At 43.1% G+C, this 11,663-nt stretch overlaps 1 pseudogene; it reads left to right on the top strand.

Moving 5' to 3' along the window:
- The first annotated feature begins 300 nt into the window (after nucleotides 1-300).
- On the top strand, nucleotides 301-7,450 carry LOC115319349 (annotated as a pseudogene).
- The last annotated feature ends 4,213 nt before the right edge of the window (nucleotides 7,451-11,663 follow it).

The following is an 11,663-nucleotide window of genomic DNA, read 5'->3' on the forward strand; positions in this document are numbered from 1 at the left end:
TGTTTCACTCGAGAACTACCGAGCAGCGAGCCTTGCTGGCGTGGACAGGTCGCAGAGCTCCAAGAGAAGACAGAGCAGTTCAGAGGTTGGTGATTTTTCAATTTTCGCCCGTGCCACAGTTTCCAATTTGTTTTTTCTTAGCAAAGTGTGGTACGTGCTACAAGTTTCACAATGTTCAAGAGTTAACGTTCAAAAATTGCACCGCGTTTCTGCCGTTTTCATTTGGGGCTCGACATGGGAACGTACGAGTCGTATGAACCTGTTCCGGCGCGTACGCGACGGCGGACTATGGGACTGTCACACTTGTTTTTGCGGGAGATTGTTAATCGTTCCCTCTTCTTTCGCGACGTCAATGACTCCTTTTTACGCACTGTTTGTCAAGTTAGACTGAGTAGTTCCCTACCCGAGTTTATTGTTTCTGCGTCAAGTGAGCCAGGTGGTGTTTACGGTTACCTTAAAGAATTTGTTGGTTCATGTCGATTTTTGGCAGCGCGCTTTTCTTTAGATTACTTAAGCGAAGTGTCGCGTAAAAGGTTGTATAGAGACCTTTGTGATGTTGTACTTCCAGTTCCTTTGTATAGAGCTGTGTATTGTGCAGGCCCAGGACAAGCCGTCTTAAAACGTGTTAAGAGAATGATGGTTCCGCGGAGTGTAACGACTTTCTTTTTTAAATTGCACACCGGCACGCTAACTCTAAAGACGTGGATGGCGATGAAAGGAATCTTTGTCCCGTGGGGTGACCATTGTTTGCTCTGTAAAAAACCTGAAACAATCGAGCACGTCTTTCTGAAGTGCTGGGACGGCGTTTTCCTATGGGACGTCCTCCAACGCACTCTGAAGAAAGACTATCCGTTAGACGCACATCAGGTATCTTTCCATAGAAAATGAGGACGGGGTGCCCTTTGATATACTAATGTTATTGGGCCTGCACAGCATTTGGAGGTGTCGGATGGCTACGCGCATGCCGATATTGACGCGCGCGAGGCGGGGCACTATTTCCGCGAAAGTATTGCCTCTCTGGTTGAAACGCATAAAGCACAAGTGTGAGTGCCAGACTGGACTCCACTCGTAGAATCCTTAATGACCATGAAAAGATTTGAGGCGGTCGCGCCTTGCCCAGGGTGGTCTGAACTTTTCATTAGTCACTGTTTTTTTTCTGTTTGTGCTTTTTCTTTTGCATTGTCACTCTCCTGTATGTATGGTCATTTATACAAAAACAATAATGAAAAAAAAAAAAAAAGGTCAGTGGACTAACGGTTATCGTGGATGGCTCCCACGCAGAGAGCCGTGGTTCGATGCCTGGTCGAGGATATACCTTTTTGTGGTTTCTGTGGATGTCGCGTTCTGGTGAATTCGAGAACTCTCTCGGTTAATCGAGGTTAGAATGTTCTGCGCGCCGAAACTTCTACGCCGATTTATGCATATTCCAGAAACTTAGAGCATGATATCAGTAAAAAAATAAAAAAAAAACATTTTTTTTTTCACACAAAAAAAAAAAAAAAAAAAAAATTTTTGCGTTTAGAGGTGTCTTTCTTCAAATTATTTTTTTCGCACATATTTTAGACATGAAAAGAATGCCGCGTCTCCTTAGGTATGGAATAATCCTCCTCCGCAGTCAACGGGACTCTCTCCGTGTACTCCGGGCTCCTGGGGTACAAACTCGTGTTTCTCATGAGCCAAATGTTTTCACGCTCTGTCTTAAAAACATAACGCGTGTATTTTTTTAAAGGTTTTAAGAGAAGGGTACGGTGCAAGCAGCATGGTGGCACGTTGTTTACCATCGCGAGTTATCTATTCCCACCTTCTCGCAAAACCTTAAAAAAAAAAAAAAAAAAGAAAACACGCGTTAAGCATTTTGATCAATTCTGCGGAGCCGATCAGGCTGCGTTGTTCGGGCATGGCGACGGCATATGTTGAGAAAGCCATCGAGGTAACATTTTTTTCAGTTACACTGAAGTCAAGAGAGCTTTAAAATACGCAGCACGTCTACTCTCACACAGAGCACTTGGAAGAGCCAGTCTCTTGTCTTAAACCCCTCCCCCCCCCCCCCCCAAAAAAAAAAGAAAAGAACTGAAATAAAATAAAAATGTTTGCGCTGTAACATGCGCACGACGTCTCACCTGCTTATGCCATTCACAACGAACACTGTTTCTTTAGGTCTCAAAATACTTTCATTATATGTGAAGTTATTTGCAATTAGAAAAGCACGATTGGTGGCTCAATACAATATAACCCCGTTGAACGCGCCACTAACACAATCTTATGAAGGCGAATAAAAGACTTACTTTTGTTCTACGTCGTATCTAACGCCACACTACGTTTGTGGGTGGGGATTCGTCGCTTTCCTGTTTTAGTGGGTGGTTTTTGTTGCGTGCTCCTTTGAACCGTGCTGTTTCAATGCCGTGCTATTTGCCTTGAGATCGAACCAAAGGTGACGCTACTGTCGCGCTATCATCATCATCAATCTGTGGATAGAATGATGGCTGCCCCATAGGTTATCTGCGGTCGCAGCCAAGAACCTGCAGACTATCGCGTTTATTGTCTCGTACAGTACCATTGTGGAAGCGATTTCAACAGAAAATAGTCTCATGCTCTTCATTGCCTCAGTGCAATACCTTTTGCACCGAGGTGGCAGTCAGTTTCGTCGCGTTATTTTAGTGCCTGCAGTTCTTTCGCTTCTTCAGTCCTCACTTGAAAGGGCCCTTCTTTGAAGCCTCCAAGGCCTCGACTGGTTTCTACGTTTCTACTGTGATGGGGCCTGCTCATCCTGCTTTATGGTGGCCCGTGAGTTTCATTCAAAATAATAAGTTCTTGACAATAGTTCCTTTTTCTAAATACAAAAAAAGAACACTCTAGCGCTTTTAACTGCTCTAGTCCACTGCGAACCTTTTCACAACGTCTGCCTGTATTTTCCATGTTATATATTTTATATTTTCTCGCAGTTAAATTATTGTTTTTTTTTCTCTCTTCTAAGAGACCGGGAGGTGTTGTCATTGTGTATAAGCCACCATTAAACCATTGTTGCTAATTGAAACAAAAGCTGTAATTGTCTGTTATTGAATAACTTAAGAGTTATTATAGTTTCACTAGGAATCTAGGAAATTCTAGAACATTCAAATGGAATAACGTTTACTTGTGAAAGGAATTCTAGAATAAATATCTGAAACTCAGCAACTATTATACAGACTGCAACAACGAAAACAAAACTCTTCGATGCCAGCGTCTAGCTAAGAACGAAACTTCTTAGAATCAACTCCTATTCTTGCTCTCAATTTTTTTTTTACTTTTTTTCTATTAGGTTCAAGTACCCTGGTAACTTGCTTGGACTTTTCCCTTGTTTGTGTTGCTGGGACGTGCTTGAAAATATATAATAATTTAAGAGCATAAAAAAATGTGAGTCCTATAAATTCACCTAATATTTATGTGAGTAAGAGTACGGGCACCCAATAAACAGATTTCTTCTCCATGATTTCTATTGGGGAAGTTTTATTTCATTCACATGTCGTAACAAAAAAAAAAAGGCTATTTAAAATAGATTTGCAGACGTTCTAGCCAGTATACTACACCAAAACGCCCAAAAGCCACCAATAAGTGGTCTGCCTTCAATCTGTTAATATTTAAAGAGACGGTCAATTCCTGGTCAATGAACGTGAAAAATACAGTAATAAAATAAAAGGTGGAATCTTTTTTATAGTACTACTTTCGTGCTGTGACATGTCGCATTGACCCTGAATTCAATTGGCCTGTTTTTAGCCCAGTATTCAGGGCATTACCGTCGTAAGAAGAAATGGATGTCTTTCAAGTGAAAACCCGCATCCTGATATCTCGATTTATCTCGCTTGAGAATCCCGGGGAACGCTGTTTCCCGTCGCTTTCCTAGAAGCTTTCCGGTCCGCTTTCTTTAAACACCGGTCGGTTCTCCCTCCGTCTTGGGTACGCAAGGACGCTCCACTTCGCACAACGGCAAGAGGTACGTTCTCGGTTTCAAGTCCCGTCATCAACCGCCTTGTGTCTTTACTGAATCGATCGTACAAATGCGTGAAGGGTCGTCGACGCTACATAATGTATAAAAACCTACGAAGCACTTGGTATGCCTAAAGTCTCTTGATACTTCTTTTACGAGCAACGACAACCATACAAAGGACAAAGCACATTCCGCTGGAACAAAATGGCGGCAATCACTTCAAACCCCTGCTGTGCGCCGCCATTCGCTTCCTAAAACCTGCACAGTCACGCAGTCGGCGCTTCGAGGAATGTCACCTGCTTGTAGGAAGCTCTTACCTAGGGACTTTAGGTATGCCAGGTTTTTACTTATTAAGCTTGGGAGATAAAACGTACAATGTGAGATAATGTTATTATCATGAAACAGTCAATGGAAAGATTTTTTTTTATTATTTAATCAGTTAAACTAGCCAGACAGGCGATTTGTACTTTTTTGGAAGGGGGAGGATATTTTTAATACTTAACGTGCGTGACCATTTGAAGGCAATACCGCTCGTTCATTTAATTAACTAAACTGATAAATATAAGAGCAATAATTGGCATTTCAATGACGTCGGAACACAGTGGATGCATACAAAATGCACTTAAAGCGTGCTCTATTGTTCATGTTTGTTCTGAGTCGGGTGAAAGCGAACAAATGATTGTTTTTCTAGTGAACGTGATGCCATTTTCTTGACACAGAGCGTTTGGTTGTAGCTGCTATCGTCATGCCCTTCGCGACGACTACAACGGGTGCAGTGCTCTGCGTGACCCTTATGATAAGCTGTGTGGCCGCCTTGCCGAGTAAGTTTCTCTCTTCTGCTTTGTTTTGGTTTAAAATTTATTATTTTTTACATTTCTGAATGGGACAGTACTTCTTTACGACCACTATTTGTATTATGTTTTTATAGTGTATTTTGTTTTGTTTATTAAAGCTGTAAAATATCTTGCGAAATTGGAGGACATTGCACTTTTGTTTCTGCAAGATAAGGTATTGTAGTGCAAGACAAGTTTGCGCTACAGCGTAATAAATGACTTTTTTTTGGCACATAATAAAAGTGAAATGCAATGAAAGGTAATGTTTAATCATTCTTTTACAACTTTCTTTAGCCGCAGTTCTTCCATACACATGTAATTATATTTTGATAAGCCTATGCTTCTTGTACACAGGGTGACTAAAGAACTTCAATTATATTTGAATGATTTCAAAAAATACTCTTCTATATTGAAGCGCAGATATTAGCTATGTAATTTTTGCCGGGTATGGGACCACAATCCAGCAGAAGCATTTCTTCCTTCCTTCCTTTAGCAACTTTTTACGGCATAACATAGCCTCTAGCTAGCAAACCAGGCACGATAAGCACTCCAGAGTAAGAAACCGTAGGTCAAACACTTCCTAAGATATAAGTTAACTAATATTGAACACATATAACAATGCCACTCAACAAGGCTATTGTCACTAAGGTCCTTAATTTTAATTTATTAACTCAAGAATTCAATTTTCGTTGAAATTTTGGAGCTTCTGAGAGTTGGCTAAATTGAAGACATTCTATGCCGTGTTTTGAAGCTCCACTATAGGGGACAGAGATATCATTGCAGGTACACTGACAGATAATATTTTTGTTGCTTGCGCTCCAGCGTTTTTTTTTTTTTAATGTTAATGTTAGGGTGAAAAACGAGTAAGGTACTTTCGTCGCAGATCCGAGTATGTTTTGCATCTGTTATGCTCCTTATTTGAATTTTTCGTTACGTTGTCACATACGCACATTATTTCTGCCGAGCGCTCGAAGTGTCGTCTTTTTGCTGAGTTGAAGTTTCTAAATTTTAACGGTAATGATAACGCAGAGTTAAGCTAATAAAAAAAATTGCTAGCAATAGCTTAAAACTTTTCTCAAACTTTTAGATAAACCCTGCTACTTTTTATGCGTATTTTAGCTTAGTTTGTCAGATTTTTGTATATCTGGCTTTGATATGTATCGCTTGTACCGTGATATGGAATAGTCATAGTTTATTAAAACAGAAATGAATACATGATGATGATATTTAGGACGATGGTAATCGAGCCATGAGGTATCTGTACTCCGTTTCACTTGAAGTACGAGAGTCGCCAACGTTAGAACCCGATAGAGGCAGTCAATTAGCCGGAAAAGTGGATTGTGACGGTGCTCTCGTCTTTGAGTGTTCCCCATCGCGGAATGAACCAATCACGCACAGTAGATTGCGCTTTCTTCAGCGCGTGATTGGTCTAGCCGGCGATAGCAAAGGCGCAAAGGCAACGAGGGCCATGATGACGCACATTTTGACGCTGTCTGATTGGCTGTACAGGATCCTGGCACCGGCTGCGGTCAGTGTTAAAATAGACTATATATTGCCGCACGCGCTGGCCAAGTAGGCAGCGCGCGCGTGGCGTAATGGTTATCGCGCCTGGCTCACACGCGAAAAGCTAGGGTTCGAATCCTGGGAGCGTCGTGTCTTTTGTTTATTCCTGTAACTTAGTGTTCTGGAGAATTCGAGAATCATGTTGCTTGTTCCAGGCCTGAATGTTCTACGCGTCGAAGTTTCTACGCCGATTATTCCCGAAGACCACGCATGTACATAAGGGGCTCCGCGTGGCGAGCCGCAGTCAGTCTCGCCCCAGCGCTCGATTCTGCTGACACGCCGACTTCGACGCCCGCGACGCTCTGCTTTCTTCTGTTTCCTTCTTTATTTTTGGCACAAGTTCGCCTCATTAAACGTTTATTTATTTCTGTTTATTTTTTGTTTATTGGTCACGACTCACCACCCGTGACAATATAGGGTCAGTGTATATTTCCTCATGTCTCCAGGCCATCTCGTGGTAACCGCGAGACGTAAGCAACGAGGACACAGATGTACTCTCTGGGTAACATATTGTCTGCTTGGCGTTTTCAATGGCGCTGCAATCGAGGAACCACTCCTTGCAGCACACTGCGACGTCCGGCCACTGCAGGCTCTGCGGAATCTCATCGCGGACCTGCCCGAGAGGCACGCCATCCTGGAGACACATTCCATCGAGCTGATCCCGGCCGAATTCTTTCTCAGCAACATCAACCTAACGGGTCTCGCGTTCTTACGCCCCGACATACAAGAGTGTCCGAAGCGCAACGTCTTCTTCCTGCTGGAAACGACGGTGCCCTTGAGGTTAACCGCTTTGTGGAGATCCAGCACGGGGATCGGCGGAACCATCGCCACCAACCTGAAGAAGGCCGTGCTCAGCGGGCTGCTCAAGATAAGCCTGGGAGAGGAGGGCGTGCAATTTGAGCTCATCTCCAGCTCTGTGGAATCCTTGGGAGACGTTAGCGTGGAACTGGAAGGACTGGGTGCCGCGATGGATGCCGTTCTCTCCGTGCTGGGCGCCAATCTCGAGGGACCCGCCAAGACCTTGTGGGCCGCGCTTCTCTCGGTCCAGTTGAAACGCATTTTGGGACAGACCCCACCGATACCGTACTGATGATTGCGGTGCGATCAGCCAACACCTCCTAGAAAAAAAAAAAAGGCTCAAGTGCTGAATTTTCTACGAAACCCACTAGGGCCCGCACGGGGCCCGGATTGGACACGAAGACCGTGTCAGCGATCGACTGGGACTCGGTTTCTTTCTGACTGGATGCGAGTCTCAGTCGAACGTTGACGTCATCACTCGTGTCCAATATGTGCACCACGCTGGCCTCGCCTCCGGTAGGTGAAGTAGAAACTTCAGTCAGTGGCGTCACTAAGAGGGGGCTGTCGCGGCAGGCCACGTCCCTAGTGAAACCGCTGACTCCAGGGCCGGTTATTTTGGAAATGCTCTTATTTTGGAAATTTCTACTCGGGTTTGCCGAAATTCTGGCATACTCTCTCAGAGGTTAATAAGTGTGTTGGACACCTTAGTGCTCTGAGATCACCAATGTTCAGTTTCTCTTTATTTAATGTGGCCAATGAGAAGAAAAAATAGAATCATGTTTTACTTTTTATGCAGTCCAGGCGGCATTTTCTAATGAGCCTCCATTTCTGGAGTTTCAGATCAATTGATCTTCTCTCCGGTCTAAGGGAGTAAAAGAATAGCAATGATTGATTTTCTGCTGGAGCACGTTGTAGCATACATCCAGCAGTTTTGTAGAGTATAGGTTCTTGGAGGGCACAAATGATTACAAATTGCGTACGTCGTATGTCAAGGATAAAATTGATGCTCAATGTAACGCGGAGGACTTGGGCACAACAGAGGCAACGCAGGAAACAAAAACAATAAAATTGTTGCCGGTTGAACGTTATTTTCCTTTTTTTTTTGTCTCTTTGTGACACCACTCTTTCTGTTTTGGAAGCGTCACCAGAATGTCTATGGAAAACACGCCTCTTTATAGCGGTACAGTTTCTTAAATTATATTACGTCACTTTTAATCTTCAAACCAAAGTATGAAGAACTAAATGTGACGATGAATGTGCCACCCAAACGGCTGTGAGTACGGAAAAGGAAGTTTTAGGACGCTTCAAGTCAGTTCTCATTATTTTACAACACCTTTCATTATTGCTATGATATTTTGCAATTCTAGTATTTGGTATCCGAGTTATTTCAGCTACATAGTCGAATATTGCTTTAAAAAAATTTTCATGCGAGTTCGTGGGCAAGCTGTAGATGCCCATGCGAGCCCGCGGGCCACGCGTTTTGAGACCTCTGGTGTATAAATGCATCCAGAAAACGTTCGCGACGTCTGTGGTCTGCTCTCTATCGAACGTATTGCGCTTTATGTTGAGCATAGCATTCCTATGGGTATACTCGCTAAGTGGATAGACGTACGTCATACGAACTAACTCGAGTTCGTGGCGGTAAACAGGGCTGGCGGGCTATAAACACCAGGCTGGACGTCCTTGCACGTCATTTGTTGCCAACGTCGGAGGAGGACTTTAAACGCTGCCTTATTTGTGGTAAGATCCTTCTTTCGTTACTCTTTATACATGAACTTTAAGCCATTTTGTTGATGGACGAAATGATCGATATAATTGTATATATGTTTTGTGTATTCAGAATTTTTAAAAAGTTTACCTATCTTCGGGAACTGGGGCTGTCTTTGTGCAACCCTTTAACTTCACCCTGGTTATGTTGACTCGCAGGAATATCCGGATGAAAGGCATATGAACATAAATAATGGGTTTTGAAAAGATAACTTACAGTGTTAAACGAACCCTTAAAAGGATAAGGAAACCAATTGACATAGGTAACCGCGAGTTCTGTACCGCTCGCTTCGAAGTCGGCCAGCGAGAAGCGCGATACGTATCGCACTCGTGACGTCAAGAGTTCCTGTACGGCCAAGGTTACGTTAACGTCACCGAGTATTTCCGCTGGGTGACGCCAACGCGTACGATCTCGCCTAGCAGTAATATCCGAGGACTGGACGCCCCATGGTATACTGTATACATAGCTTGCCCGTAACGTCAATCGCGGCCATGCCGATATCTTATGTACCACAGTCTTTCGCTTCACTGTGTCAGTTTCACACCGCAGAAGTAGTAGCCCGAGAGAATTAGCTAGTAGAAATAGCCTTCAGTTCACAGCAATGGCGACACTTGCAAGTTATGTATATAAGGTATTCACTGAGTGCCATATATGTGCCATCCTGGGGGGAGGGGGGGGGGGGGGGCAGAATGGTATGGTTGACCTGGCAGAGGTCTCCAGTTCCTCAGATGAAGCTCGTATACCTATCGTTTGCAAAAAACGGCGATGTTGGTGTGAAAGCTTTTACATGTAAAACGTAGTAACCTTGTTAGCGTTCTCGGCCAAGCCACATTCAGGACTAAATGACTCCTCGAGCAAGCCGTACTGCCGCGAACCGGCGCTGCTTCCTAGAGGCCCATGACGTGGCGGTATTCCAACGTAGCTCCGCAGACCGCCAACAGCCGCAATCTTGGAATCGGTTAATTCGTTTTAAAATTGGTTTTCTTGACTTTTGTGCCGGCGGTCCAAAAAGATTAGTCCAGGCTACTGTTTCTGGGCTGCCGGCACAACATAGGCAGCATATAAACATTAAAATAAGTGCAAACATTTCGTTTACGTACCCCTTAAAAACAAACACTTGAAAATTATCACCTAAAATAATCCTAGCAACACCGCTTTCCGGCCTAGACATTCCTACAGAAGTTTTTCAAATTCAGTTTCAGTATTTAAGGTCGAAGAAGACATTATGTATATTTCAGAGATCGGGACAGTAATGGAGGAGGGAATATCTTAGGTCATGCTTTTCGATGGCTAAAATATCAATGCCAACACCCCTAAGCAATTAAGCAATTGGGGGTGTAATGTGGATTGGAATTTATCGGCGTAGGTGGCATTGTTTTGAACGCAAGGTGCGGCGATTAATGATCAGTTTGTTCTTATCGGTTATCAGACTACCGTTGAATTTATGTTCTTTGTTGCATTTGCATGATTTCTTTTAAATTTAAGGATTGATATTTCGACATTTTTTCTAAACTTGTAAGCCTGTAAACCTCTTTTACTGTAGATAACTTCATAGTGCAGGAAACCATTTTCTCGGCCGTTTTGCTTATAAAAATAACGTTGTAGGTATTACGTAGCTATACGTACGTAATTATATTAAGGGATAATTAAGGTTTTTTCTTTGCCTGAAGGCACTCATGTCTCCAGTCGTGCAATCCAGTACTGTCCCACTCGATTTGAAAAAAAAACAACAACAACAACAACAAAAACAACGTCATGAACTTCCAAATTATTACGCTGGCAGTGTTGTTGCTGGGCTTTGCAACAGCTCGTATTCGCCAAAGTGGCACAAGTTTGTCCTTGAACTTCTTTAGAAAAACAAAACAGTGGCCTAATTTCAAAGAAACTTTAGGTTTTCTGGAATATGGTTTAATCGTCCCTATAATCCCAAAATAACGTTACCACTTATGCAGTGGTTAGCAACCGAGTATCGCACATTCTTCGAGTGATCTCTCTAAGATTTCCAATTTCTTATTTCTCAAGATATAATTCCCTGTCTCTTTCAACTAATCAGAATGTCAGTTGGTACCCTCCTCCAATGCTCTTGGGGTCTTAGTGGTAAAAAGGACAGTAGGATCATCCAGGTCTAAAGCTCGTCCCTATTAAAGGCTATACAGTTTCAAAGCCAATTGATTAGTGTCTCACATGCTTCGAAGGGCAGTTTCACAAAGGAGGCTTAGAGAAAGGAGGAGGCTGATTTTAATTATGGTAGAAACCTTCTCCCATAATTGCCTACTCGAAAGTAATCAATTGTAAGGGAAAGTAGCTAGCACGGTTCACATCATTTAGGCTTTGTTTATATTCTTAATATTACACTAATATTTAGAAATCATGGCATACCTCAGACTCGTGAGCAGGACTCAATAAATTCATTTTCCGCGGTAAAGAGGCGCTTATACAATTCATTGACATTGTTGCTTGATGCACCAGTATTTCCTTTTCAATCGCTTCTGCTTAGCTCGTGGCTGTGGTTTGAAATAAATTATACGAACAAAATCGCATTAGTTCACATATGTGTCTTGTATCTGCATTCACTTTCAGGCACTTGCCCTGAACTTGATCCGAACTGGGAGGCTACCCTCGACGCGGTGTTTTCCAACTTGCCCGAGAACATCAGCGGCTCGCTCTTCGTCAAAGAGCCCCACTAGTTCAGGGAACACTGTCCGGTATTCTTCCTGGACGGCGACGTCCTCAAGGG

Source organism: Ixodes scapularis, unplaced genomic scaffold, assembly GCF_016920785.2.
Source record: "Ixodes scapularis isolate PalLabHiFi unplaced genomic scaffold, ASM1692078v2 PGA_scaffold10__122_contigs__length_95168666, whole genome shotgun sequence".
Lineage (NCBI taxonomy): Eukaryota > Metazoa > Arthropoda > Arachnida > Ixodida > Ixodidae > Ixodes > Ixodes scapularis.